Genomic DNA, 24,072 nt, shown 5'->3' with positions numbered 1-24,072 from the left:
GTAGATGTGAATTTGGCAGGGGGTAGGGGGAATGGGGAGGGCAATATTAAACCTGGTACAGCTTCTGACATATTTGCAGTTCTTATTATATGAGACCCGTTTCGTGGGCTCTAGGTTTACAATGCCTTGTCCTTATTTTAAGCTGGCTGAGTGGATCTCTGCTTCTTGCAATGAAGAAAGCCTAGACCAGAATCCTCCACATCTTTAACTTGCTTCTTGCAAATAATAAGCGCTATGAGCCTCCAGAGAAACAGGAAACCAAAGGGCTCTGGAGTGGTTGGGGCGGGCATCACAACCCAGATGGGAATTGAACTGGGACCTAGAAGTGGAGAAGAGAAGGGAGCTCACCTCGGGTGAGGAAAGAGGAAGCCCAGCGTTACAGAGGGAGGAAAGTACCCCAGGAGACCCATGGAAGGATGGGGGACACTGGAAAATTAACTGAACTAGGTGGGGAGTGAACAAGATTAAAGGCCAGCCATACCAGCACAACAGTTTTTCTACTCTGGTTTCTCCTGCAGGTAAAAATTGCCATTGCCCAGCAGTTTAAACAAATGCTTTCTAAACTCTTAAATACATCCCATTTTGCCTCACTATTCCAGTGCAAAATGCACTAATGATAACAAACAAAAAGTAACAAAAGGATCATTGATAGTAACAAACAGTCAAAAATAATTTATTTTTGTGCATATCAATGGAAGTTTGTGGTCTTTTTTACTCTCTGCACAGTTTGGCAAAAATTGGTTGCTTTGAGAATGTTTTACATCTATTATCAAAGTAATTCTTTTTTTATTTTTTAAAAACTTAGCTGCAGCTTTACATCCCTGACTACAATAATGGCCATAGTCTATGACAATTATTGTTGACAGGAAATAGCTAGTATACTTTAGTATTAACTATAAGTAAAAAGCATTATATATTAAATTAGCCAGTATTAATCAATATTTAATGAGTAGTAATTAAATGCTGTAAATTCTGCAGTGTACTTACCATCAACTCGAAATAATGAAACTAGGGTTCTAAGTATTATGAAATCCTTTCATTTCAAGCACTTGCCCATCAGCGATGTAGATGCAGAGTCACCGGGTGAAGCCACACAGAGGGCTACAATCGACAGGTAAGTTTCAGTGTACTAGTCCGGGGCCCTCCTCCGTGCCAACATGGCCCCGGGGTTGGACTCTCAGCCCAGCCCACTTCCAGGGACCTTCTTACTGGAGTAATTGTATTCAGTATCCCCTATACAAACTCTAACAGTGATTAAATCAGAGAAGACCCAAGCTGGATAGGATTTTGGAGATTGGTCAACATTTTATCAATGAGGAAACTAAGGCAGATAATTGTTGGGATTAAGGGGGATGCTGACTTTAATTTTAAAAATTTAGTTTTTTCTTCCAGCTGATATCTCAACCACGTAACTGAAATGCCTTTAAAAAGGCCTGCATTCTTTTGCTTAGCATGTAGTCAGGAACAGCCTGTGCAAAACCAGCCTGCCCAGTACATCAAGTGGTGTTTGTATATATTTCAGTGTATCCAAGCAAGGCCTCTTTAACTTTCCATCCTACTGATGGAGCTGTACTTTCCTGAATGACAGCCAGGAAAAAGCTTGCAGATTTGGCAGGAAGACTGTGGGAAGCCTGGTGCAACACCAGGCTGAGATCTGGAGCAGAGGCTTTCTACAAAGGCAGAGGGGTGAAACACCTCCCTTTGTTTAGCTCTACATGCGAGTACAAATGGAGCCCCAAGATTGCAATCAGGCCCCATTGTATAAACTTGGGGTTTCCATGCCATGCAACATTTTTGGCACCAGGCACCATATTATTTTTCAGCTGGAAAACCAATTAGCATTCTTTTTATATCTGGGTGTTAATCTTGGGCCCTAGAGCAATTTTTTGGCCACCAGCCCACATGGCCATAGTCTCTTGGGCAATGCCTGACAAATTAAGATAAAACCGTTACTTCATGTTTTCCTACAAAGAGAAAACAAAAACTGCTTCCTGCTCTTATTAATTGGATGAAGTCAATTTCCACATTTAAAAAATAAAAAAGGTAGGCATAAGCAGGGTGTCAACCACTCAAGGCTCTTATCTCTCCCCAAGCTGGTTCCCCTGGAGGAATGTGCAGGCAGCAAGAACTGGCAGGTTCTGAGGAAGCTTTCCTTCACTTGAAAAACTCCCCAGGTTCAACAGAGGCCTCTGTTCCGTGGATACTCTTTGACCACCAGGAGGTCATGCTTTGGCCTCAAAGCATTTTTGCTTCACAGGTTTGAGTGATGTGATTCACCTGGGGGGCAGGGAGAGGAAGAACTGTTAGGAGATTCCAGCCCTGACTAGCGGATGAGTCATAGCAGTCAAGGGGGCACTGCCCAGTTTGAAAGAAATAAACACAGCCAAATATTTCCCTATCTTAAAAGCAGAGCAAAGTAAAGTTCATGCTCCGGGAATGTAGTTTACAATTAAAGAAAGCCATATCTGGACCGCTGTCTCTGATTTGTGAACACGTGGAGAGGAGGAGGAAGGAGGTTGGAATTGCAATGGGGGGGGTGCCTGTCCTGTCAAGCATTCTCCCATGATAAACAACTCTTGCCATGGCAACACAACTCAATGCCACAAATCAAAGGAATGTAAGCTCCCCAGTGAGCGGGCCACGATTTGGGAAAATCTCCAGGATGATGCAAAATATTTAGAAGGGAAGTGGTAAAACAAACAGAAAGGAAACACAGCAATATGACTACAGTTCGAAGGCAAAAATATGTTAAGACACAAAAAATAGTTTGGATGTAATTACAAGGACGTTTTTGTGTTGCTGGTACTGGGAATGTACATCTCTTAGCTCGAAATGGCCCGAGGGGTCTGCTGCGCCCCTTCAAGTCAGTCTTTGTTAACAGTGGGTGGTGGCATCCTAAAAAAATTCCAATTGAAAGACTTCTTTAAAGAATTTACACAGAACATTTTCTTTGCAACAAAATCTATTCTGGGGCTATATGATTTAACAAGGGGGCTTTGTTCTGAGTCTTACAGAAAATTATTACCCAGTTTGTTTGTTTTTTTCCTATTGCTGTTTGCTGTAAAGAGCAGAAAATAATCTTCTGAAAGAATCTAAGAGAGTGACCAGAAAAAATGTCCACTCGTACACAAGAAGAGAAGTAGTAGACTTGATTCTCCAGGCATGAGACTCACCCATTGCCCTATGCATCGGGTACGTACATACATCCTAATTTGCCTGACAGTCTTGGTTTACTCCAGTTGTCCCAGTTTCATTATTAGTAGTGCCCCTTTTATTCACAAAAGTGTTCTGGTTTGGATAATAAACAATTGGTAGCAGTACTCATGCGCAGAGCCCAAGGTCTTCTGTCTACTCCCACTTACTCCAGGGCACAATCGGAAGCTCTGTCAAGCTCAGCCCCTGAAAGCAATGAATAAAAGTGAGAGGGAGGGGCAATTGCTACCATTTCGCAGGGGAGAATCCTCAACAATTTGGCTTCAGTTAAGACAAGAATGGAAGAACCATGAATAAAATCAACCCCACTTGTACTAGGGAGAGAAGAGAAATTGTCCATCAGTAGAAAGTTCATGAGGCAGTACTTCAGGAATACTTCAGGAGTACTTGGGAGTGTCCCCACAAGATTATATACCAAAGCCTGGACAAGTGTTTCTTTGTCAAATCCTGGAAGGCAGGCAGTCATTTCAAAAAGAGACATGCATGCAGCCTTTTTTTCTTGTGCCCTGAAGCCTAGGAAGTGTTGCTCAGATGTTCCAAATCAGAAAGTGTTCAGCCGTTTCATACTGTCACCAGCTATACTGCTGGGTTGCAGCTCCTTGAATCAGAATGGAAACTCTTTGATCTCATTTACATCTAAGTTTAACTGTGGCCTGGGCCCAAAAGGTGGACTAATTTTGGCAACTTCCCCTGTACACTTTTATCTGGAGATAAAAGAAATACTTGGAAGCATAAACAGAAGGTGTGTTTCCATAGACCCAACAGCCAATACATCAACAATACTATAAAAGCTGGTGCTGAATATTAGTTCTGATTTCTTCAACTGTGCTCTGCTCCTTCATTCACTGGCAGCCAGTAGGATAATTTCCTTCCATTGTAAATATCTAAAGATAATATAATATTAAAGAACTTGAAAAGGAAAGAACCATTTGCAACACAAGGATTTTCATTTCCTCATGAATTTTAGAACATTCTAAAAAAATTTACTTTTTAAAAAAAGTAAGAAGTCATTAACACTGGCCTTGGATCCAGGAGGTCAGTATTCTTGTGCAGGCTCTGCAAATATTTAGATAATGGGATCTAGGAGCAGTCTTTCTAACCTCCACATGTCTCAAGGAGTCTGGGCTTTAAGTGACTTGCAGCTTGTTAAGCCCACTTAGGAGCATGGAAGCCAGAGGAAGCCAGCTTGGAGCTCCAGAAAGAAGAACCAAGGCTAGCCGATGACTGTTGCCCAAAACACTATGTTGGTATAAGACCAAAGAGGAATAAGTCAAAACCCCAGCAGGATTCCATTTAGCCTATTGGAACTTGTAGTCAGTGCTGTAGTCCATACCAGAGTAGTCCAAGAGACAGTGGAGTTCTAAAGTGGCCTCTTCGTCGTGACACACATCTGAGTATAGAGGCAGTTTATCTGGATGCAAATCAGAGATACCCTGAGCAAAGGCATTTGGCACACTGTTGCCAAAGCAGAGGACTCTGTAAGAACTAAAATCAGCAAATTGGAAGGAGAGATTTCTGGCCTTTCTTTGTCACTATCGAGAGAGACCAGTGAGGTTCTTGAGGGGCTCTCAGCCACATAGAACCTGACTAATAGGAGACAACATGGCTTCAAACACCAACATGGCTGAGTACTTCCCTATAGAGATTTGAATATGGGAGATAAACCAATCAGGCCAGCACTGAGTAGTGTTGATGGAAGATAATGAGGCAAAATTTGAGGAAAATGTCCTAATAAAAAAAAATAGAAGTAACACTTTGAGACACTTTTTATAAGTCATCAGATATCATCACAGCATTTAGTTTGTTGGAAAATGTTAAATATGTATTAATTTTTTTTCCTTTGAATGAAATTTCCTTTTGTTATGTCGTTGCCAGCAGGCTTAAAAGCTGGAGAGCCAGTACCACCCTGATTGGGTTTTCAGTGGGTTAGGGGTTGTGACTCGAGAAGGAGAAATGTGAAATCTCCATTAACATTTCCTTGCTATCTCAGCAAACAGGGTTCCACAAAAGCTTGGGGAGTTGCATTAGATCATAGCTAAACTCCCTTCCAATAATGCAACTTTTACGTAACAAAGATCTGAATGTTCTTAAGGAATTTCCTTTTATGTCCATTTTAAACACCCCCTGGAAAAGAAAAATCATTGGCAGCAAAGCCCAAGGTCAAGAGAAAATGTAAGTAAAGATTGGTCCATAACAAGTGTGATGATTTTGAGGCTTTATTGACTCCCAGTCAAGTATGTTCTTAAATTAATCCATCCCTGTGGGTGTGGACTCATTGTAAGTAGGATCTTTTGATACATAGGATCTTAAGTTGAGATGTGACCCACTTCATTCAAGATGGGTCTTAATCCTCTTACTGGAGGTCTCTATAAGAGGATAAAATACAGAGAGAAAGGCACAGAAACTAAGAGAGAAAGCCACAGAAGCCAGAAGCTGGAAGCAACAAAACCTGGAAGAGATGGGAGAGAACAGAAGATGCAGCCATGTGTCTTGCCATGTGACAGAGGAGTCCAGGATCACCTGCAGCCTGTCTTCAGGAAGAAGGTATCATCTTGATGATGCCTTGATTTGGACATTTTCACGGCTTCAGAACTGTAAGCTTGTAAACTAATAAATCTCCATTGTTAAAAGCCAGCCCATTTCTGGTATAGCGCATTTTGGAAGCTTCAGCAAACTAAAACACCATGTTAGTGACAGACTTTTTACTCACAGCCTCCTTAAAACAATTCTCTATCATGTGCAGAATGAAATCAAGCATAAGCTACCATGGCTTGCCTTCTGTGAATACTCCTTTTTGATGCTTTAATTAAACAAGGAACATACGAACATGTTCTCCCAGTTAAAAGAGTCATTCTACACAAAAGTATACAGAGTAAAAATTATATACACACAAATGGAGTATTTACACATATACATGCTATATACATTTATATATGATTACATTATTCTGTGATATTTTGTTACTTTATTGTTAATGATCTTTCTAATTTAATATATACTGATCTTCAAATACTTTCATAATTTGCTCTTAACATTTATTCTCTTTAATCTCTCTGAAATGTACTTTTGCTTGATGTGTTTAATTTTTTCCCCAAATGATTAGCCAGTTGTCACAATGTGATTTATTGAGAAGTCTTGAATACTTTTACTGATTTGAGATGCTGCCCTTATTATAAATTATATTCCTATATATTTCTGGGTTTTTATTCTCTCTCTTTTCTTCTATTAATGTGTGTGTCTATTCCTGTGCCAATAAACACTCCTTAAATTGTTTTATATTATGTTTTGGTTACTAGTAGGTCAAATCCCATCTCTGTTCTCCTTTTAAAGTAGTAACTTAATTATTCATTGCCATTTTCTCTTCCATATGTATTAGAGAGCCACACACATCGTTATGATGCTGTGTCTTCCCATTGAGGAGTATAGAATAGCACTCCATTTATATAGGTTTTTAAAATACTCTTTTCATAAAAATCTTACACATTTCCTATTTATTCCTGTATAAAATTGGTTTTGCTGCTATTGTGAGTGAGATCTCTTTTATCATTACATTTTCTAATTGTTTCTTGCTAACTGACTTTAGTCAAGGACTTTTATATCTGACCAGCTTACTGTGTTCTTAAAGTATGCTCATAAATTCTAATAGTTCTTCTCATCACCCTCTAACTTTCTTGGTAGAAAACTAGTTGTATAGATTTTAGTAAAACATCAACTTGAAATTCTTTAAGACCAACCTATCAACAACTTTTCTTTGAGAGCTTACATTACACTAAGCTTAGTGGGGATATTACTGGGACCTTAATGAGAAAACATGTAACTCTTGTTTGGGAAACTTACATGCTCCAAACCTTGACGTGGTTGCTTGGTTGGTTTTGGATTTTTTGGCACAGGTCAAGTATTATATTCTTTTTCTAGTAGGTTACATCCTACCACACACACACACACACAACTTCTCTATTTTAGCAGTAGTTTTCCATTTCTATTGTTTGTCAATAGGCCACCAGTGAAACTTACAATCAAGAATACATAAATCACAAAGAAAAACCCTCCCTAAAACTGAATAAATAAAGTCAAGAGGAAATCATTTTCAGCTTCATTGCACACACAGTCCATTTCTATTCTTAGAATGTCTGGGCCTTCCCATAAACTATCACCCTCTGGGTCAGGATTTGCTTCCCTGACATATGGAAACACTGCAGCAGACTTCCTTTGGGTGGCCTGGCCCTCCTTCAGCTTGCAAGGCCACGTTTCCTGTGGGAGGGACTTCCTGAGGCCAGGAGCCTTGCTAGCTTTCCTTTTCAAAACTGATTTCTTCACAAAGGGACATGCCTTCTTTGGTTCTCTAGGTCCAAAAGAGTACAGAAAACTTAAGATGTTTATTTAAATAAATAAAATTATTTAATTTCATTTTAAATGTCATTTTAAAAAATTATTTAAATTTAAAATTTTGGTGATGTTATCCCTCCATTTTCTTTCTTACAAGTTAAGGGCTCTTTCCTTCAACTTAATTTGTATGTAGAGCAGGTCTATTTTGGTTTAGATATAGATACAAGGAAAGACTTCCAGATGATAACATGTCATGATCTCTAGCTCTCTATGCTCCTGATGGATTAGTTTCCTCCCTTAGCCATTCCTGACTGCCTGGCTTTCTAGAGCACTGTTTGGAGGGGAGGTTTGAGGCTGTCTCCAGTCATCAGCGATGAGTACTGTCTGACATGATCATGGGAGGGAGAGTGGAGGGATGCCCACCGTTCAATATGCCATCTTCCAACATAATTTTTTTTTTGTTTCTGAATGTGGTTATATAACCTTAGATGGTTTTGTTCATTTGCAGTTATCACACTTAAAAAAAATATATTGGTTTAATTTTTTTCATTTGGTTCAACATAGAGGCCTAAATACCTGAGTGCTCTTAAATCTACACTGCCAATGCTAAACATCAAGTATAAAAATTTATATCTTAGGAAAAGCTTAAGTCAAAATACTACATGCCATGCTTTCTAAACCTACTATTACAGTTGGGGTTTTTCTCATCATTAATGAATGGTAATATTAATTAAAACTCTCTCAAAATCCAATTTGGGATAATATTAGTTGGCATATCAGATAGTTGGTAGTCTGAGCCAGATATTGTCTTTGTTGCCATATGGGGTCAGATCAAAGTAGAGCATTTCATTTTCACAATTCAAAAATGCCATGAGGCTAAGGACTGAGAAAATAATGTGAAATGTTGCTGGTTTTTACCAAAGAACAGTTTTATGTTTTGTGTGATTAGCAAGTAAGTAGCACAACCAAAATTTGGACTTGGCGAAAAATTTGAGAAACATTCAAGAAAATGACAATGTAAAGCTCTAAGTATTGGAGGTTCACAAGTCTGCCCTTCTGGGTGGGATTACATAAAAAAAAAAAAAATCTGGTGGTGACTATGGTTTGTAAAACAAAGCAAGTTTTCAGCCATAGTTGGGGATAATATGTCTGTGGTGGTTTGAAACTGTGTGTACCCCAGAAGAAATGTTCATAAATCAAATCCATTCCTATGGGTGTAAACACATTGTAAATAAGACATTTTGATGGGGTTACTTCAGTTGAGGTGTGACCCACATCATTCAGGATGGGTCTTAATCCTCTTACTGGAGTCCTTTATAAATGCAATGAATACAGAGAGAAAGAAAGCCATAGAAGCAAGAAGCTGAAATCAACAAAACACAGAAGAGAAGGGAAGAGACTGGCAGACACCACCAGGCACCTTGCCGTGTGACAAAGGAACCAAGGATCACCAGCAGTCAGTCTTAGGAAAGAAAGCATTGCCTCGATGATGCCTTGATTTGGACATTTGTCCAGTCTCAAGACTGAAAGTGAACAAATTCCCATTGTTTAAGCCAAACCGTTTCATGGGATTTGCTGGAGCTGTCTAGGAAACAGAAACCGAGAGTGGGATGCTGCTATCACAACTACCAACAATGTTGAATTGGCTTTGGAATTGGTAATGGGTAAAGGCCAGAAGAATTGTGAGGTGCTTGATAGAAAAAGCCTAGATTTCTTTGAAGAGACTATTGGTAGAAATGTGGTTGTTAAAGGTACTTTTGATGAGGCCTTAGACAGAAATGATGTATGTAGGTTCTTAGACAGAAATGATGTATGTAGGTTCTTAGCCATGCTGCAAGAAAGAATTCAAGGTCACAACACAGTTTGAGTAAGCAGGCAGAAAGTTTATTAAGTTCACATGCAAAGAGAAGCATGTGGATGCTCTCACAAGAAAAGAGAGGCCAGAGGCCCCAGCACTGGGGGACAATCTGATTTTATTGCTTAGCTTTACTTATTCCCCTCCCCCCTCCTTGTTCAGGACTCTTCCTCCTCCCCTCCCTTCTTTCCAGAGTAGCACCTGGTGGTAGATAGTGCATTTGTGTGGGTCAGCTGCCCCCAGGTGTTTTGCATAGGTTGGTAGCTCCAGGCAGGATGTCTATGCAGGACAGGCACTCCTGACCTTGATTAACTGTCCTTGTTGGAGGGCTTCTTCACTGTATCTTCTCTCCCCTCCCAAGTCTCTACTCTAGTGTGCCTCAATTGCAAACCGGAAGAAAGGCAAGCCTTGTTATAAGGTGGCAGAGAAAATTGATTTCTGATGTCAGATAGAAGGCAGAATTTGAAAGCAATGAGCTTGGATATTTAGCTGAGGTGATTTCCAAGCTAAATGTGGAAAGTGCAGCCTGGCTTCCCCTTGCAGTTTATAGTAAAATGCGAGAGGAAAGGGATAAACTGAGAATTGAACACAAGGAAACCAGAAATTGATGGTGTGGATAATTCTGAGCTTCCAGAAAGCAAGTCTCCAGAGAATAGTGCTCCATGTGAGGATTTAACTGAACATGGAACCAGTCAGCCATTTCGGTGCAAGTCAGGTTTGGAAATGCAATTATCAGGAAGGATTTGTGGAAAATTATTTTGTCTGATGGTTTGGACCCCAGTGTACTACATGCAAAACCAGCAATATTTTTTGCAAGATCTGTGTGAATGAAACCACTGACATCCTGGACTAAAAAGAACAGAAAAAAGACAGATTGAAGGAAAAATCACTTCAACAGCAGAACCATGAAACCTAAAGTCTAGACCAAAGACATCTTCTTGGGTCAAGAGAGTAAGCCCACCTATGTATGTGGAAAGAGTGAGTCTGTCTCGGTGCTTGGAGAAGACAGGCCTTTCACCCAGTTGTTCAGGAAGAGGGCTGCTGCCCCAGTCATCAGAGATGGTGGAGCATATGCCCCAGAGATTTTGGAGAGTCTGGCCACCATCCCAGTATGCTGAGAGGGTTGAATCTATGCCCTGGGGATTGTGGAGAATCTGACCATTTCCCCAATGCTTAGAGAGGGTGGAGCCTTCACCTGCAGTGTTCGGGAAGAGCATGGCTGCTGCAGCAGCACTTGGAAGGGTTGTGGCTGCCACTCCATCAGGACTTGAGGACAAAACATCCTTCCATAGATGACTCTCAGATCTTGAATTTTAATGGAGTATGCCCTGCAGGGTTTCAGAATTGTTTGGGACCACTTAACCCCTGTTTTTCTTCCAGTTTCTACCTATGGGATTGAGAATGTTTATCCTGTGACTTTCCTTCACTGTATCAGAAGCAGATAACTTGTTCTCTAGGTTTAATGGCCCACAGAGGGAGGGGAATTATGCCTCAGGACAGACCACACCTGTTCTGGTTTGCTAATGCTGCTGTTATGCAAAATACCAGAAATGGATTGGCTTTTATAAAGGGGATTTATTAGGTTAAAAAGTTACAGTCCTAAGGCCATAAAAGTGTCCAAACTAAGGCATCTACAAAAGGATACCTTCACTGAAAAATGGCTGATGGCATCTGGAACACATCTGTCAGCTGGGAAGGCATGTGGCTGGCATCTACATGTCCTGGGTTGTGTTTCAGCTCCTCTCTCTCAGCTCCTGTGCATCCTTGCTTCTTTCTCCCAGGGCATTTCTCTCTAAGTGTTTGGGGGGCCTCTCTTAGCTTCCTAGATGAATTCTAGGCTTCATCTCTTAGCTTAGCATCTCCAAATGTCCTTCTGTCTGCATCTCCAAGCATCTCCAAGCATCTCTAAGCATCTCGGTCTGCTCATTAAGACCCACCCTGAATGGGTGGGGCTACACCTTCATGGAAATATCTAATCAAAATGTTTCACCTACAGTTGGGTGAGTCACATCTCCATGGAAACGACCTACTCCAAATATGGATAAAACATGGCTTTTGTGGGGGATATAATATATCCAAACTGGCACAACACCCATAACTGATTCTGATGAGACTTGGTACTAAGCATTGTTACTGAAATGACAAAGATTTTGGGATATTGCAATGGAATGAATATATTTTGCATGTAGAAAGAACAAGTCATTTTGGGATTCAGATTGTGGAGTGTGGTGTTTTGAAGCTCTGTGTACCCCAGAAAAGCATGGTCTTAAATCTATTCCATTCCTATGGGTATGAACCTGTGGTGGTTTGAAGCTGTTATGTACCCCAGAGAAGGCCATATACTTTTAATCCATTCCTGTGGGTGCAAACCTGTTGTGGGTGGGAACTCTTGGTTAGGTTATTTCAGTTAAGATGTGACCCACCCATTCAAGGTGGGTCTTAATTCTTTTACTGAAGTCCTTTATGAGAGGATAAAGGACAGAAAAAAAATGAGCGAGCTTAGAGAGAAAGGCCCACAGATGCTAAGAGAGCACCAAAAGGTTGGAGAGGAAGCCACTGGAACCAAAAGCTGAAAACAATGAAACCTGGGAGCAAAGGACCAGCAGATGCCATCCATGAGCCTTCCCATGTGATAGAGGTGTCCTGGATGCCAGCAGCCTGGTTTCAGAGTCCAGGTATCTTCCTGTTGATACCTTAATTGGGACATTTTCATGGCCTAAGAACTGTGAATTGAGAGTTAATAAATCCCCATTGTAAAAGCCAACCCATTCCTGGTATTTTGCATTCCAGCAGCTTTAGCAAACCAAAACAGAACCCATTGTAAATAAGACCTTTTGATGAGGCTGCTTCAGTTAAGGTGTAAGACTCATTCAGGATGGGTCTTAATCCTCTTACTGGAGTCCTTTTTAAATGGAATGAATACAGAGAGAAAGAAAACCATGGACACAAGAAGATGAAATCAACAAAACCAGTAGAGAGGGGAGAGAACAGGAGACGCTGCCATGTGCATTGCCACGTGACAGAGGGGTCAAGGATCACCAGCAGCCAGTCTTCAGGAAGAAAGCATCACCTTGATGATACCTTGATTTGGACATTTTCCTGGCCTCAAAACCATGAGCAAATAAATTCCCTTGTTTAAACCTGACCCATTTCATGGTATTTGCTTTGAGCAGCCTAGGAAACTAAAACAATGTCATAAGATCTCAAATCACTGTTTTTCCATAGCCACGTATTTCTGATGTTTTACTTTTTTCTCAAGCCAGAAATCATTCCTTATAACTACCCTCTGCTATGACTCAGTATGTTTCTTACATTAGAAATATTGTATAAGCAGGGAGAGGAAGGGTGATTCAATTGGGAAATTAACTATTATCTTATGAATCCATTTCCAAAAACCACAACTATGACACATGTTAAGATATCACCCACAGAATTCACACTGAAGTTTGGCATAAAACAAACATTTATATTAATAGCATGTTTTTTTTTTCATTTTCTAATTTTTAAAATATGTAGAACAGCCATGTGAAAATGTGTTTCCATGAAATTTATTGCTACCTCCTTCTAGTGGTCATATCCCCAGAATTTCCTACTAAATACTTAGCAACATGACCTTGGTAAACACACTTTGGGTAAGAAAAAATGAATTTTAGGCTGTGTGACTTCCTTACCATTATCCAATAACTCATCGAATTTCACGCCCCTAAGCACCTAACCATTAAGAGAGATTTCTGTTCAGATTAACAAATGGATCAAAGAACTGATGAGAAATATTTTTCCAAAATCTTGTCAAATGAAATTTATGAAAGGTTGAAAGTCTTGCAATATTTCATTATCATGGTTACCTGCTTAGTCATAACTATCATTTTTACTATGTCCTTGATGTATACTGAAATTCAGAAATATAAAAAAGATGTGTCAAAATTTATACAGTAATACAATAGTATGAATATACAATTTACTCTTTATTCTTTGGAGATAATATCTTTGGAGTGACTAGAAAACAAATGCTTCTTTTATGTTCTGTTGCAAATAATAATTAGCATGTTTATCAAAGCCATACTGTACAATTTAAAGACTTTAGATTTAAAGAAATCGCTTGATTTCATTTTGCTACTGTTTTTATTTTTTAAACTACCAGAAGACTAAGAAAATCAGAAGTAAAAGTTATGGGATGTGTAGGAAATCTATGACAGTTCTATATGGGACCCTGAAAAACAGAAATATTTTTGAGCAGCTCTTCTTCATCCGAGCTGTGTAGACTGCAGGTTACGTTTATGCAGTTTTCCACCAGCCTCCCTAGACTTGAATCCCAGCTTGACAACTTTCTAGCTGTATGACCCATGACAAGTTACTTAAACATCTCTGTTCAGAGTTGCTGCACATATAAAATGTGGGGAATACTAGTGCCTGCTTCAGAAAGTTGTGTGAGAATCAAATGAGTAAGTGCATGTGAGGCACTTAAAACATTGTCAAACACGTAAAAATGTCATTTAAGAACTGGGAGGAAAATCTGATGCCAGAGAGTTTGGGGAACAGACAGTTGTATCTAGGAGCATGAATTAATAAGAAAGCAATGGGATCTATTTTATAAAACCAGAGAAGCCATAACCAGAAGTATAGTGATGAGAATTCCCAGATAGTCTTTGATCCATCTAGTCTTGGTGTAGTAAGGTCTTGAGTGATGCACCAGGCGCTGATACAAAATTTCAGTATCTCTTTGTTTATCACAGGATTATCTCATGAAAACTGGCTAAGGGACACATAATGTATGCTCTGATTATCTGTAGATAATTAATTGAGCATGGATAGAAAGTTAGGCATTCTGCAAACATTGAAAGGGCTTGAGATGATCATGTATGTCATTTATGTTAAATGACATCATATATGAAACATTAGCTATTATTTTCTTATAATTGCAAAAGGAATGATGCTGTGAGGCAAAATAATTGAATTCAAAGGATACTATTTAGATCCATATTTGGTCATAGTACACAATGATATCATAGAATTTAAAGATGAAAGAGAACTCCTAGATTTTACACTTGATTATTCTGGGATTCCAGGTAGTGAGCATAAATAGGAAGTTACAGAATCCCAACAAGAAACCAGGCCCCTAAATAGTCCAAGTATTTTTTTAAAACTATTCCAAACCACCTCCCTGTTGCAAGGTTTGATACTTTTCTCTCTGAATTATTGGTGTGTAGTGATTAAATTGAATGATATGTTTCACTTTATCAATGGTAGGTGAAAAACGTTAGGTCGCCTTTGATGAAATGTTAAATATCTTATATAGCTCGTCACCTCTATCTATTTTTCAAATGATTTATTGCACAGAGATTCTGTATGATTTGTGCAGGTCATGATGGAAAGTGAAAAAGGGCTCAGCTGCAAAATTAGGGAAGCCATTAGTAAATGTTTAAGTTTTCCCCCATAATCATTTAGAATGGAAATGGGGGTGGCCTTTTTTTTTTTTTCTGCCTGTAACCTTTTCCTTTTGCGTCTTTGTTTAAAATCACATTGTCATTTTCCTTCCTTGAATGAGATCCAAGGGTTCATATCTTTGCTGTTGACACTTCTTGGAGTTGAGAATTTGAAAATACCAGGTTGAATTTCAGCACTGTCAATTCTAACCTGAGCTTTAAATACCACTTAACTGCAGGCAAATGGCATACATTTATGAGGAAAAGTGGTTCCTATAGTTATCTTACTAGTGTCAATCTTATGAATGAGTAAAATGCATTCAGTGTCTCATAGTCACTCTGTCCAAGGAGCTGCCTTGTGGGACAGGAATACTTAGTTGAGGATGGTTCCTTGAAAATAATCCAAACTAGACTGGCATTATATTAAATCCTGCAAAAAGGGTTTGGCTTCAATGCAGTGACATCTCAAAAGCCAGGGCTGCTTTTCTTTAGGAGTGTCTATTGATGCTGAAAAGCTAAAAATGTCTCTCATTGCTGATAGAGCTCTACTGATGAGAACAGCTTGAGCGTTGACAAGACTGACAATATGTCATGTTACTTAAAGTAATCACATTACCATTCCCCTGCGTTTAGGGGTTTAGCAGTACTGAGATTGTGTGGCCTTTCCCCTCTTCAAAACCTGATGAACTTCTCTCATCTTCAAGATAAAACTTGTGGATCATGAGAAGTAATACCTAAAGAGATGCCAGCCCACTCCAATACAGGTGTCGGGGCAGGCAGCAAAAGCTCGACTCACACAGGCAGTGACGGAAGAACATTTTACTCACATAAAAAGAGCAGGGTCAGCTTCTCTAGTCAGCGGGTCTCAATCTGCGGCCAACACAGGGAGATACTCTATGTGCAGCACCTCCCTTTGGCCATGGTGGAGGAATCCCCGGGCTCCTTGCCAGGGACAGATATACCATGGGGGTGTGATCTGGATGTCATAAAACACGCCCACCAGAATCAGACCGTCTCCAGTGAATATTTACGTATGCATGCGACAATAGGGACAGATATGTTCTGGCAGTCCCCTTATTACTAAGGGATAGGCCAGCACACCTGGTCCTGAACACAGGATGTATTTTTGGGTCCCAAGGAAAGGCAGAAGGCTGTGCTACGACTGTCCCCTACCACAAACTCAAAAATTTCCTCTTCCCTGCAGCCTTCCCCTGCTCCCCCAGGCAATGGGTACTTCCTTCTTCTGTGATTCACAAGCATTTTTGAATACCACTTAAGCAGCGATTGTCACACTGTATCTCTGTTATTTGTCTTCACATCTGTCTCCACTGGAGTATAATAACTGGGTCTGACTAATCTTTGTATCCCTGGTGCCTCCTACACAGGGGCCCATCAAGGACTGGTTTGAACTATGGGTCTGGCAGTGTTATTGTATTCCTTCAAATTAATTAAAGAGAAAAACTGAAGGAGACAGCATAATAGTGAAAAAATTAAATATTAAATAAAGCATGATAATGTTGTGTGCCAGTAAATTAAATATAGTTGGAAAGACAGAAATTAGTAAAAAAAAAAAAAAAAAATCAAATTATTGAAAAGCTTGGATACAATAACCTTATTAAACGAAAGGTCAGAATAATAAGACGGATTCTTCACTGCAGTCATTTAGAAAACCTCAGTGAACTTATAAGGCAGAAGTATTAATTGGCAGAGATTCTATGGTGACTTGATTATTGTTTCTCTTTTAAAACTTAATTTAAGAGAATTTTTTAACAATGATTCTACAAATGCATGAAATTATAGAAATGTTGAACCTATCTTAAAATCTAAGAAAAAAATTTATTTGCTCTCATTACTGGCTTTGTTTTATTATAGTAATAAATTACTACTTTTTTAGCTTTTTTTTTTTCATTTTTAGTTTAAAAGCTGAGTTGTGTTCAGGGTGTGACAGTTTGGCATATAGTACGTCCTCAGTGAATGTTAATCTCCCTCCCTCACCACAATTCCTTTCTCTTCCTTTCCCTTTTTTCATTCATTTACTGAATATTTATTGACAACCCACTGTACACAGTGCTAGACACAAAGATATAGTCCTTCATCTTCAAGGAGGGGACTATCTAACAGGGACTGCCTTTATTCAATAAATAGCCACTCCCAGAATGAATGATTTAGCATCCTGAGATGCAGGAGTCTCAGTTGCAAGGAGGCATTATGCCCTCATTAGTCTGAATTCAAGTGGACATCATGTAAATAATTTTAATATCATTTAAAACAGTTGAATTATTTGTTTTATGTATTTTGCAAACCCTGACCTTGAAATCTTCTTAATTTAGCAAACAATAAGAAAATTCTTTAAAAATCTTTTTGCAACATATTAAAAACACACCATACAAAGAAATTTATGAACAAGATATAGATTCCTGAACTATAGGTGTACATCATGCCCCTAAGACTGGTCCATTCTGTTGTATTTCTTAGGTATCTCCTATACAGACTGCTGGATGACTCCAGCTATATAAAACCATAAAGTATTAAGTGAGTAGTTCAATGATTTTGTACTTTTCTGGGTAGTTATTTTTTTAAACTTTCATTCAATAAAACATTAATTTGTATTTTGAAGAGATTCAACTATTTCTGAATCTGATCATTTCAAAACCTAATACTGAGGAAGATACTTAAAAAGCTATGAACAAAACAGGGCTGTCCTTGGCTACGGTGAATGCAAGGCTAACAATGAACAGCCACCCAGCAGGCACAGAAGAAGTGCCGTGGGGTCGCGCTCTTGAGTGTGTGGTCAGAAAGGTCACGGTTGTCCTCAGCCACGTGCCCTTGGCAGGGGAAGGCTGCCTTTGTCCTTGACTTCAGCCTTCACATTCTCGGTGGTGCGAAAGCACAGTGACCAAGGACGGGATGCTGTGTCAGCAAATAATGGCATCAACCCCGGAAGCTTCCTTCCTCCTTCCTCCCTCCCTCGGCCTTACCTCCCTTCCTTCTTTTGTGTTAATCTGCCTTGTTATACTTGTTCCAGAATGGTCAAAAATAATTACTTTTGTCAATATCATAAAATTCTTGGACTAGGAAAGAGCTTGAAATGGTGTCTAACCTATCCTTTTTTTTTATATCTGATTAATAAAAACCATATAGAGTGGTATGTAGTACAAAAAAAAAGCAATCTATGTGATAAGGTTTTTGCAAATTACAAAATAGTGTTAGCTCTAAAAAAACTATCAATTCATCACAAGAGTCTCCATAGATGAGTCATTATTGCTTTCCAAATAAAGACTTTCTGTGAAACATTATTCCAGCTATATGAGGTTCTATTATTAACCAATCTATCTTCATTCATCTTTTGTAGATAACCTTCCTGTTTTCTTTTTTAATAATTCAGTTTCCAAATGGATACCCATAGCACTTAGCTCTTTGATATTGTGTTCATTGTTAAAGAACTTGTTGCACATTATTGCAACAACAAAAAAAGGTAATAAAAACAGTCTTTCTTCATTTTTGTAATATTAATGATTTCTCTGAGATAATTTTGGATATTATATTTGTTCCAAATATGACAAAACTTCCAATAAAGATGTATCTCCCTGATTATCAGAAGTCCCTGACTAGAGTGACATGGGAGGATCAAGTCAATACTTTTAGTTTCATTTCCTAATAACCTTTTCTTTCTGTTGCTTACCAAAGTACTTGTGCATGCTTGTTCCTTTGGGTCACAGCTTATATGGCTTCTCAATACTCAGGACAAAAAAGGTCTATATGTTACTGTAAATCTTCAGTTCTCTAAGTCAGGTTGAAATCTTCTTTCACTTACAATTCCTTGACATTAGAGAGGCAATGCTGTCTAAAAACCTAGACAAATGGCACCTCTACTAGGGCCTGACCCTTCAAGGATCAGTAATCGTGGGACATAAGCTTCCAGGAATTCCCTCTGACCACCTACCTGAGCCCCCAGCTCCCAACACTGAGCTGTTTCTCCAAGTGTGATTTATGCACCATCTACATCAGAATCTGCTGGAGTATTTGTTAGAGATGCTTTGGTGGCTGTTTCCTAGAGCTGTGCAACAAAGTACCAAAGACTGGAGTGGCTTAAAACAACCAAAATTTATTCCCTCACAGTTTTAGGATCAAGAAGTCCTAAATTAAGGTGTCAACAGGGCCATGCTCCTCCAAAGGCTCTAGGTAAGATCCTTCCTAGCTTCCTTCCTAGCTTCTTCCAGTTTCTGGTGGTTGCCAGTAATCCTTGGCGTTCCTTGGTTTGTGTCAGCATAAATCAATGTCTTCACATGGTGTTCTCCTCTCTGTGAGCCTGTGTCTCTGTTTCCAGATCTCCCCTTCGTAGAAAGACATCAGTCATACTGCATTTAGGGTCCACCCTAATTCACCATGACCTCATCTTGATTACATCTGCAAAGACTCAATTCCCAAATAAGGCCACATCCACCGGTTGCCGGGGATTAGGACTCGAACATATCCATTTGGTGGTTGCAATTCAATCCACAATGTGAACTTACCTCAAATGGCTGAATTGGCATTTCTGAGGGTACAGCTCACAATTCTTCATTTTTGAAAAGCCTCCCAGCTGCTTCTGACGGTCACTTAAGGGTTCACCGGAAGGGGACGACGTGAGTGCGGAAGGCACCTTTCCCATGCAGGCATCCTGGCCTTGGCTTGACTGCCCACGGAGTCTGCTCTTGCCATGGTGAAGTCCAGCGGTTTCTTCCAAGTCCATATCTTACTTTACCGCTCTGCTGTTCTGGTCATTGTTGACGATTCCCTCCTTGAAAGGATTCCCTTTGTTCTGTGACTCCACACGTACCATGTTCTCCTCATACCTCTGGCTGTGGTTGCTCAGCCTACTTTGGAATCTCCTCTTTCTCTGTCCATTTCTCAGTGTATAGCCCCAGGCCCTCCCCACATGTCTCCTACATATCCCTCTGGGAAATTTATTCCTGAACCTTAGTTTCGATTAATTCTTTAAGATGATAACTCCTGGATCTTTATCTCAGCCCAGACCTCACTTCTGAGCTTCAGGCTCATACATCCAACTGCCTCTTGGGGAACTCACTCTGTATGTACCACAGGCAAATCAAATTTGGCATGTCCAACACTGAACTCATTGTTTTCCTCCCCAGGTCTGCCGTTCTTCTTGTTTCCCTGTTCAACGAGTGGTGTAACAATCTACCCATTGCCAAAACCAGAAATCTGGCAGCTTCCTAGACTCCCATTCTCACTCATCTGCCACATTTAGCTAATCACTACGTCCTGTTGATTCCACGACCTACGTAGTTCTCAAATATATCCACATCGTGCCTCCCCAGATCCATTACCCTAACTTAGGTCAGTATCACCTCTTGCTTGGATTATTTTAAAGACTCATGACTGGTTTCTTATTCTCTCTCTACTATGTAGCCACCTTCAATCCATTCCTAATAAAAGAGTTAAACTCATCTTTCTAAAATGAAAATCTGATCATCTCACCCTTCAACAGCTCACCACTGACTCTTAAAATTAGATTCAGAGTCTTTAACACAATGTCCGAGGTTATACCTGACCCGCTCCTTGCTTACCTCCCAATGACATCTCTCCTTACTTCCTCTCACGTTCTGTGCTCCAGATGCTCTGAGCATCTCTCCATTTCTCCAGCATTCCATGTTTTCTCCCTTACCATTAGGCCATTACATGTGCTGTTCCTCTGGCCTGAAAAATCAAGGAATCCTAATTTGTATACCATAAAAATACTATTTCCCCAACTAAGTCTATGAAAGCATAAAGGTAAATGATTATGACCTTGCCTATTCATTCATTTTGCAGTATAATTGGAAGTCCACAGGGTATATACCTCTTGTATTAGGTAGGAAGAGATATCATATGACAGAAAGATATCATCTTGGTCCTCGGGCAGTTCATACGTTTGAGAAAGAATATCATATACTTGGGGGAGGATCAAAGAATATTTGTGTAAAACATTTATATCTACTGAAAAATTCAAATAAGTGAAATTTAGAATATTATGATGTACAAATATGGAGTGCAGAAGGAAAAAGATTGAAAGGGTCTGCAGAGTAGGGTCGGGAGAGTTGACTTAAGCCACATTGTGAAGGAATGAAGTGATGTGAATGAGCACCTGTGATGGGGAGATGTAAAAGCAGAGCTCTAATAGAGGAAATAAAACCTGGGAAGACCAAAAATTGGAAACGGGCAATTTGCATATGTGGGACAATAAGCTCTTGTATTCCTAAAGTTGTGTTTCCATAAATATGTTATATGTGATGGTTTGATATTTCACATGTTATTTAGTTCCATGTATTTTAGAAAACTACAGCTTAGGACATTAGCATCATAATTGCATAGATATTATTAGACAAAGGTTACAATAGGTAGTAGACTGATTTAAATTAGAAAGAAGCCATACCAAGTAATGCATCGATTTAAAGAAATCATTCAGTAAATAACATTCAGATGGAATACAGATAAAGCAACCATCATGAAGGCCATACTCAAAAGGCAGAACATGGGCCACACTGGACCAGAACCTTCAGCCTTATCAAAAGGACTATGGATAATAAAATGAAGAAGAAGGAAAGAGATTATTAGAGGATCTACATGACTATGTTACTTGTTTTTTATTACATTACTTTCTGGGGAGACAAAAAAAACAGAGTACATTTTTACATGAAATAGTTCTTGCAGCAAAGTATATTTAATCAGTTGAAGAGAAAGAAGCTGGGTGAAAGGGGGACCCCTGAAGACATGAAGTACTCTGTCCCGCAAAGGAGCACAAAGGAGAGAACTGGATGTCGTGGGTGACTCACAAAACACTCACAAATCAGAGTAATGGCCAAGCATCAGCATTGTCGTCCTGCTACTTAAAATGGCCAGGAAATTAGGAAGGGAGAGACATTAAAGAAAAAACTATGGTTTCAATAAAATACAGTTCTTCAGTAAAGCATGTCCACAAAATCCCTCTGTCAACCGTAGGAGAAAAGCACAAGGTGAGACAGGTAGAGATCAGAGAGACAGTTATATGTTTAAAGGAGAAACAATCAGAAAAGAAGGAAAGAATTTTAATGTAGGAAGGCATGAACATAAAAGAGACATTTTTCATTGGCCAGGAAAAAAATGTGTAGAATCCCATGAATTCATGGAGAAGGTATTGATCAGAAACGACTAGGATGACTTCCTCTTCTGAGACTTCTGGAAAAGACGAAAGAATAGAAAAAAGTAGCAGAGTGATTACACCTGATGACCTGCATCTTCGAGCAACATGTGCAGAACTAATTTTCTCAGGAGTGTGCAGGAAAGCAGTCACATGACTTTATAGTTAAACCTCAAAATACATAAGTGACTTAACTAGAAGACGAGGGAAGAGAGAGAATAGGGAGAAATGTAGGTTTCAATTTGTGCCAAGTCTTACAGCTAAATGAGTGAAAAAGTCCAGAGGGAGAAACTGGCATGATTGGAGTGGAACAGTTAGAAATTATAATGGGTGACTTCTTCCTTCAGAAAAAAATACTCTGTTGCCCTGTTCAATGAACGGTAAACTTCATAGTTCAGAAATCGGAGAGTAAGTGCACCTATCTAGTATAACATGAAAGAGCCGTGATACTTTTTGTAATTTGTAATCATCAGTGGGCACATTGCAGTTGATTGAATTGATTATGCAGCAAGGATGATAAAGTACATTTTATAATTATACATAACATTTCAAAATGCTAATAAAAAGGTACTGTATACATGCTTTATACTAAAAATGACAATAACATTCCCATTCACAACCAAGTCAGGCTAAATTTGTCAAACATTGTCATACTAGTCCTTTGATATTGTAATAATATCAATATGGGATGGAATAGAGATCTAAGGTATAAGGGCTGGGACAGCAAGCAGTAGGCAACTAGAAACAACCCTTTGCATTATACAAACTCTTTTTATTTTTAGTATCTATTTTCATCGGAAGCCGAGGGGGCCGGGCCCAAGGGAGGCTGAGGATCCGGTGCCCGCTGCCGCCGTCGCTTCCTTTTCAGCCTGTTGCGCGTGGCACCCGCGGGTCTTGTCTGGGTCATCACGGTCCACGGTCTCCAGAGCAGACACCAGGACTTCTCCTTTGGACCCTGGAGGCTGACGGCAGCCACAACCCACATCATGAAGCTAGCGGATATGGAGAAGTTAGCTGATGAGTTGCACATCCCATCTCTCCCTGAAATGATGTTTGGAAACAATGTTAAGAATCCAGCATGGCTCTGGCTTTGGGATTGAGTTCAATGCTACAATGCCTTAAGATGTGTAAGTAACTACCAAGGAATGCTCAAAGCAGCCTGTGCTACTTAGCTTAGGACATTAGCTTCATAATTGCATAGCTATTATTAGACAAAGGCTACAATAGGAAGTGGACTGATTTAAATTAGAAAGAAGCCATACCAAGTAGTGTGTTGATTTCAAGAAATCATAATTAAATAATAATAATAATAAATAACAATAAATAAATAATAATAAAGCAGGATGGAAGATGAACACTCCAAAGATAATATTAAACCATACGACTAGACTTAGACAATAGATTACAAGGGAACATTACTTGGAGAATCACTCAAGTTAGAGGTTGTACCTACAACAGATCATATAGAGACAGAAAAACTGAGAGTCAGAGAACAACTTAAGTTTTTTTGAAGAAGTTCTCTTGTTTGAGGATGAACTCCATGATCATGGAGTTTTAAGGCTGAGTGTGAAAAATTAGAGAAATGCCATCTAGCATTTTCCCACTGTTATGGTTTTTCTTGAGAATTGATGGGGTGCTTATCAGGATGAATGACATGAGACTTTACCATGAGGCTGGCAAGACCTATAGTTACAAGAATATACATCTCAAGGGAGCAAAATTGCTAATTTAATGCATGTTTCACCTTCCCTGTTCACGGGACCTAATGAAATATCCCAGTATTTACCAATAAAGGAGGCCGTTTGTGAGAAGCTGATATTTCCAGAAAGAATCAATCCTAATCTTGCAGACTCACAAGAAAGTGTACTCATGGAATAGAATGTGATACAACATACACTCACCATGGAATCTGACAGGAGACCTTGGCTGTTGGTAATGGAGTATTTTTATTATGAGAGTTAATTGCCTTGTTTGTGTACAGATTTTCTGTAGTCTTAAAGAAAAAATATTAAAGATTGATGCAGGCAGGTACCACTCAAAAAAAAATATATATATATGTATATATATTTTTTCTATCACAGTAAAGCCTGTAATGC

General features: G+C 39.3%; 1 pseudogene; it reads left to right on the top strand.

Annotated features, from left to right (window-relative positions):
- The first annotated feature begins 234 nt into the window (after nt 1-234).
- Nucleotides 235-23,854, top strand: LOC119535353 (annotated as a pseudogene).
- Nucleotides 23,855-24,072: the final 218 nt, after the last annotated feature.

The sequence above is a fragment of the Choloepus didactylus genome, chromosome 5 (assembly GCF_015220235.1).
Source record: "Choloepus didactylus isolate mChoDid1 chromosome 5, mChoDid1.pri, whole genome shotgun sequence".
Taxonomy (NCBI): Eukaryota; Metazoa; Chordata; class Mammalia; order Pilosa; family Megalonychidae; genus Choloepus; species Choloepus didactylus.
The sequence above is the reverse complement of the archived record's forward strand: the minus strand, read 5'-3'. Positions and strand labels throughout refer to the sequence as shown.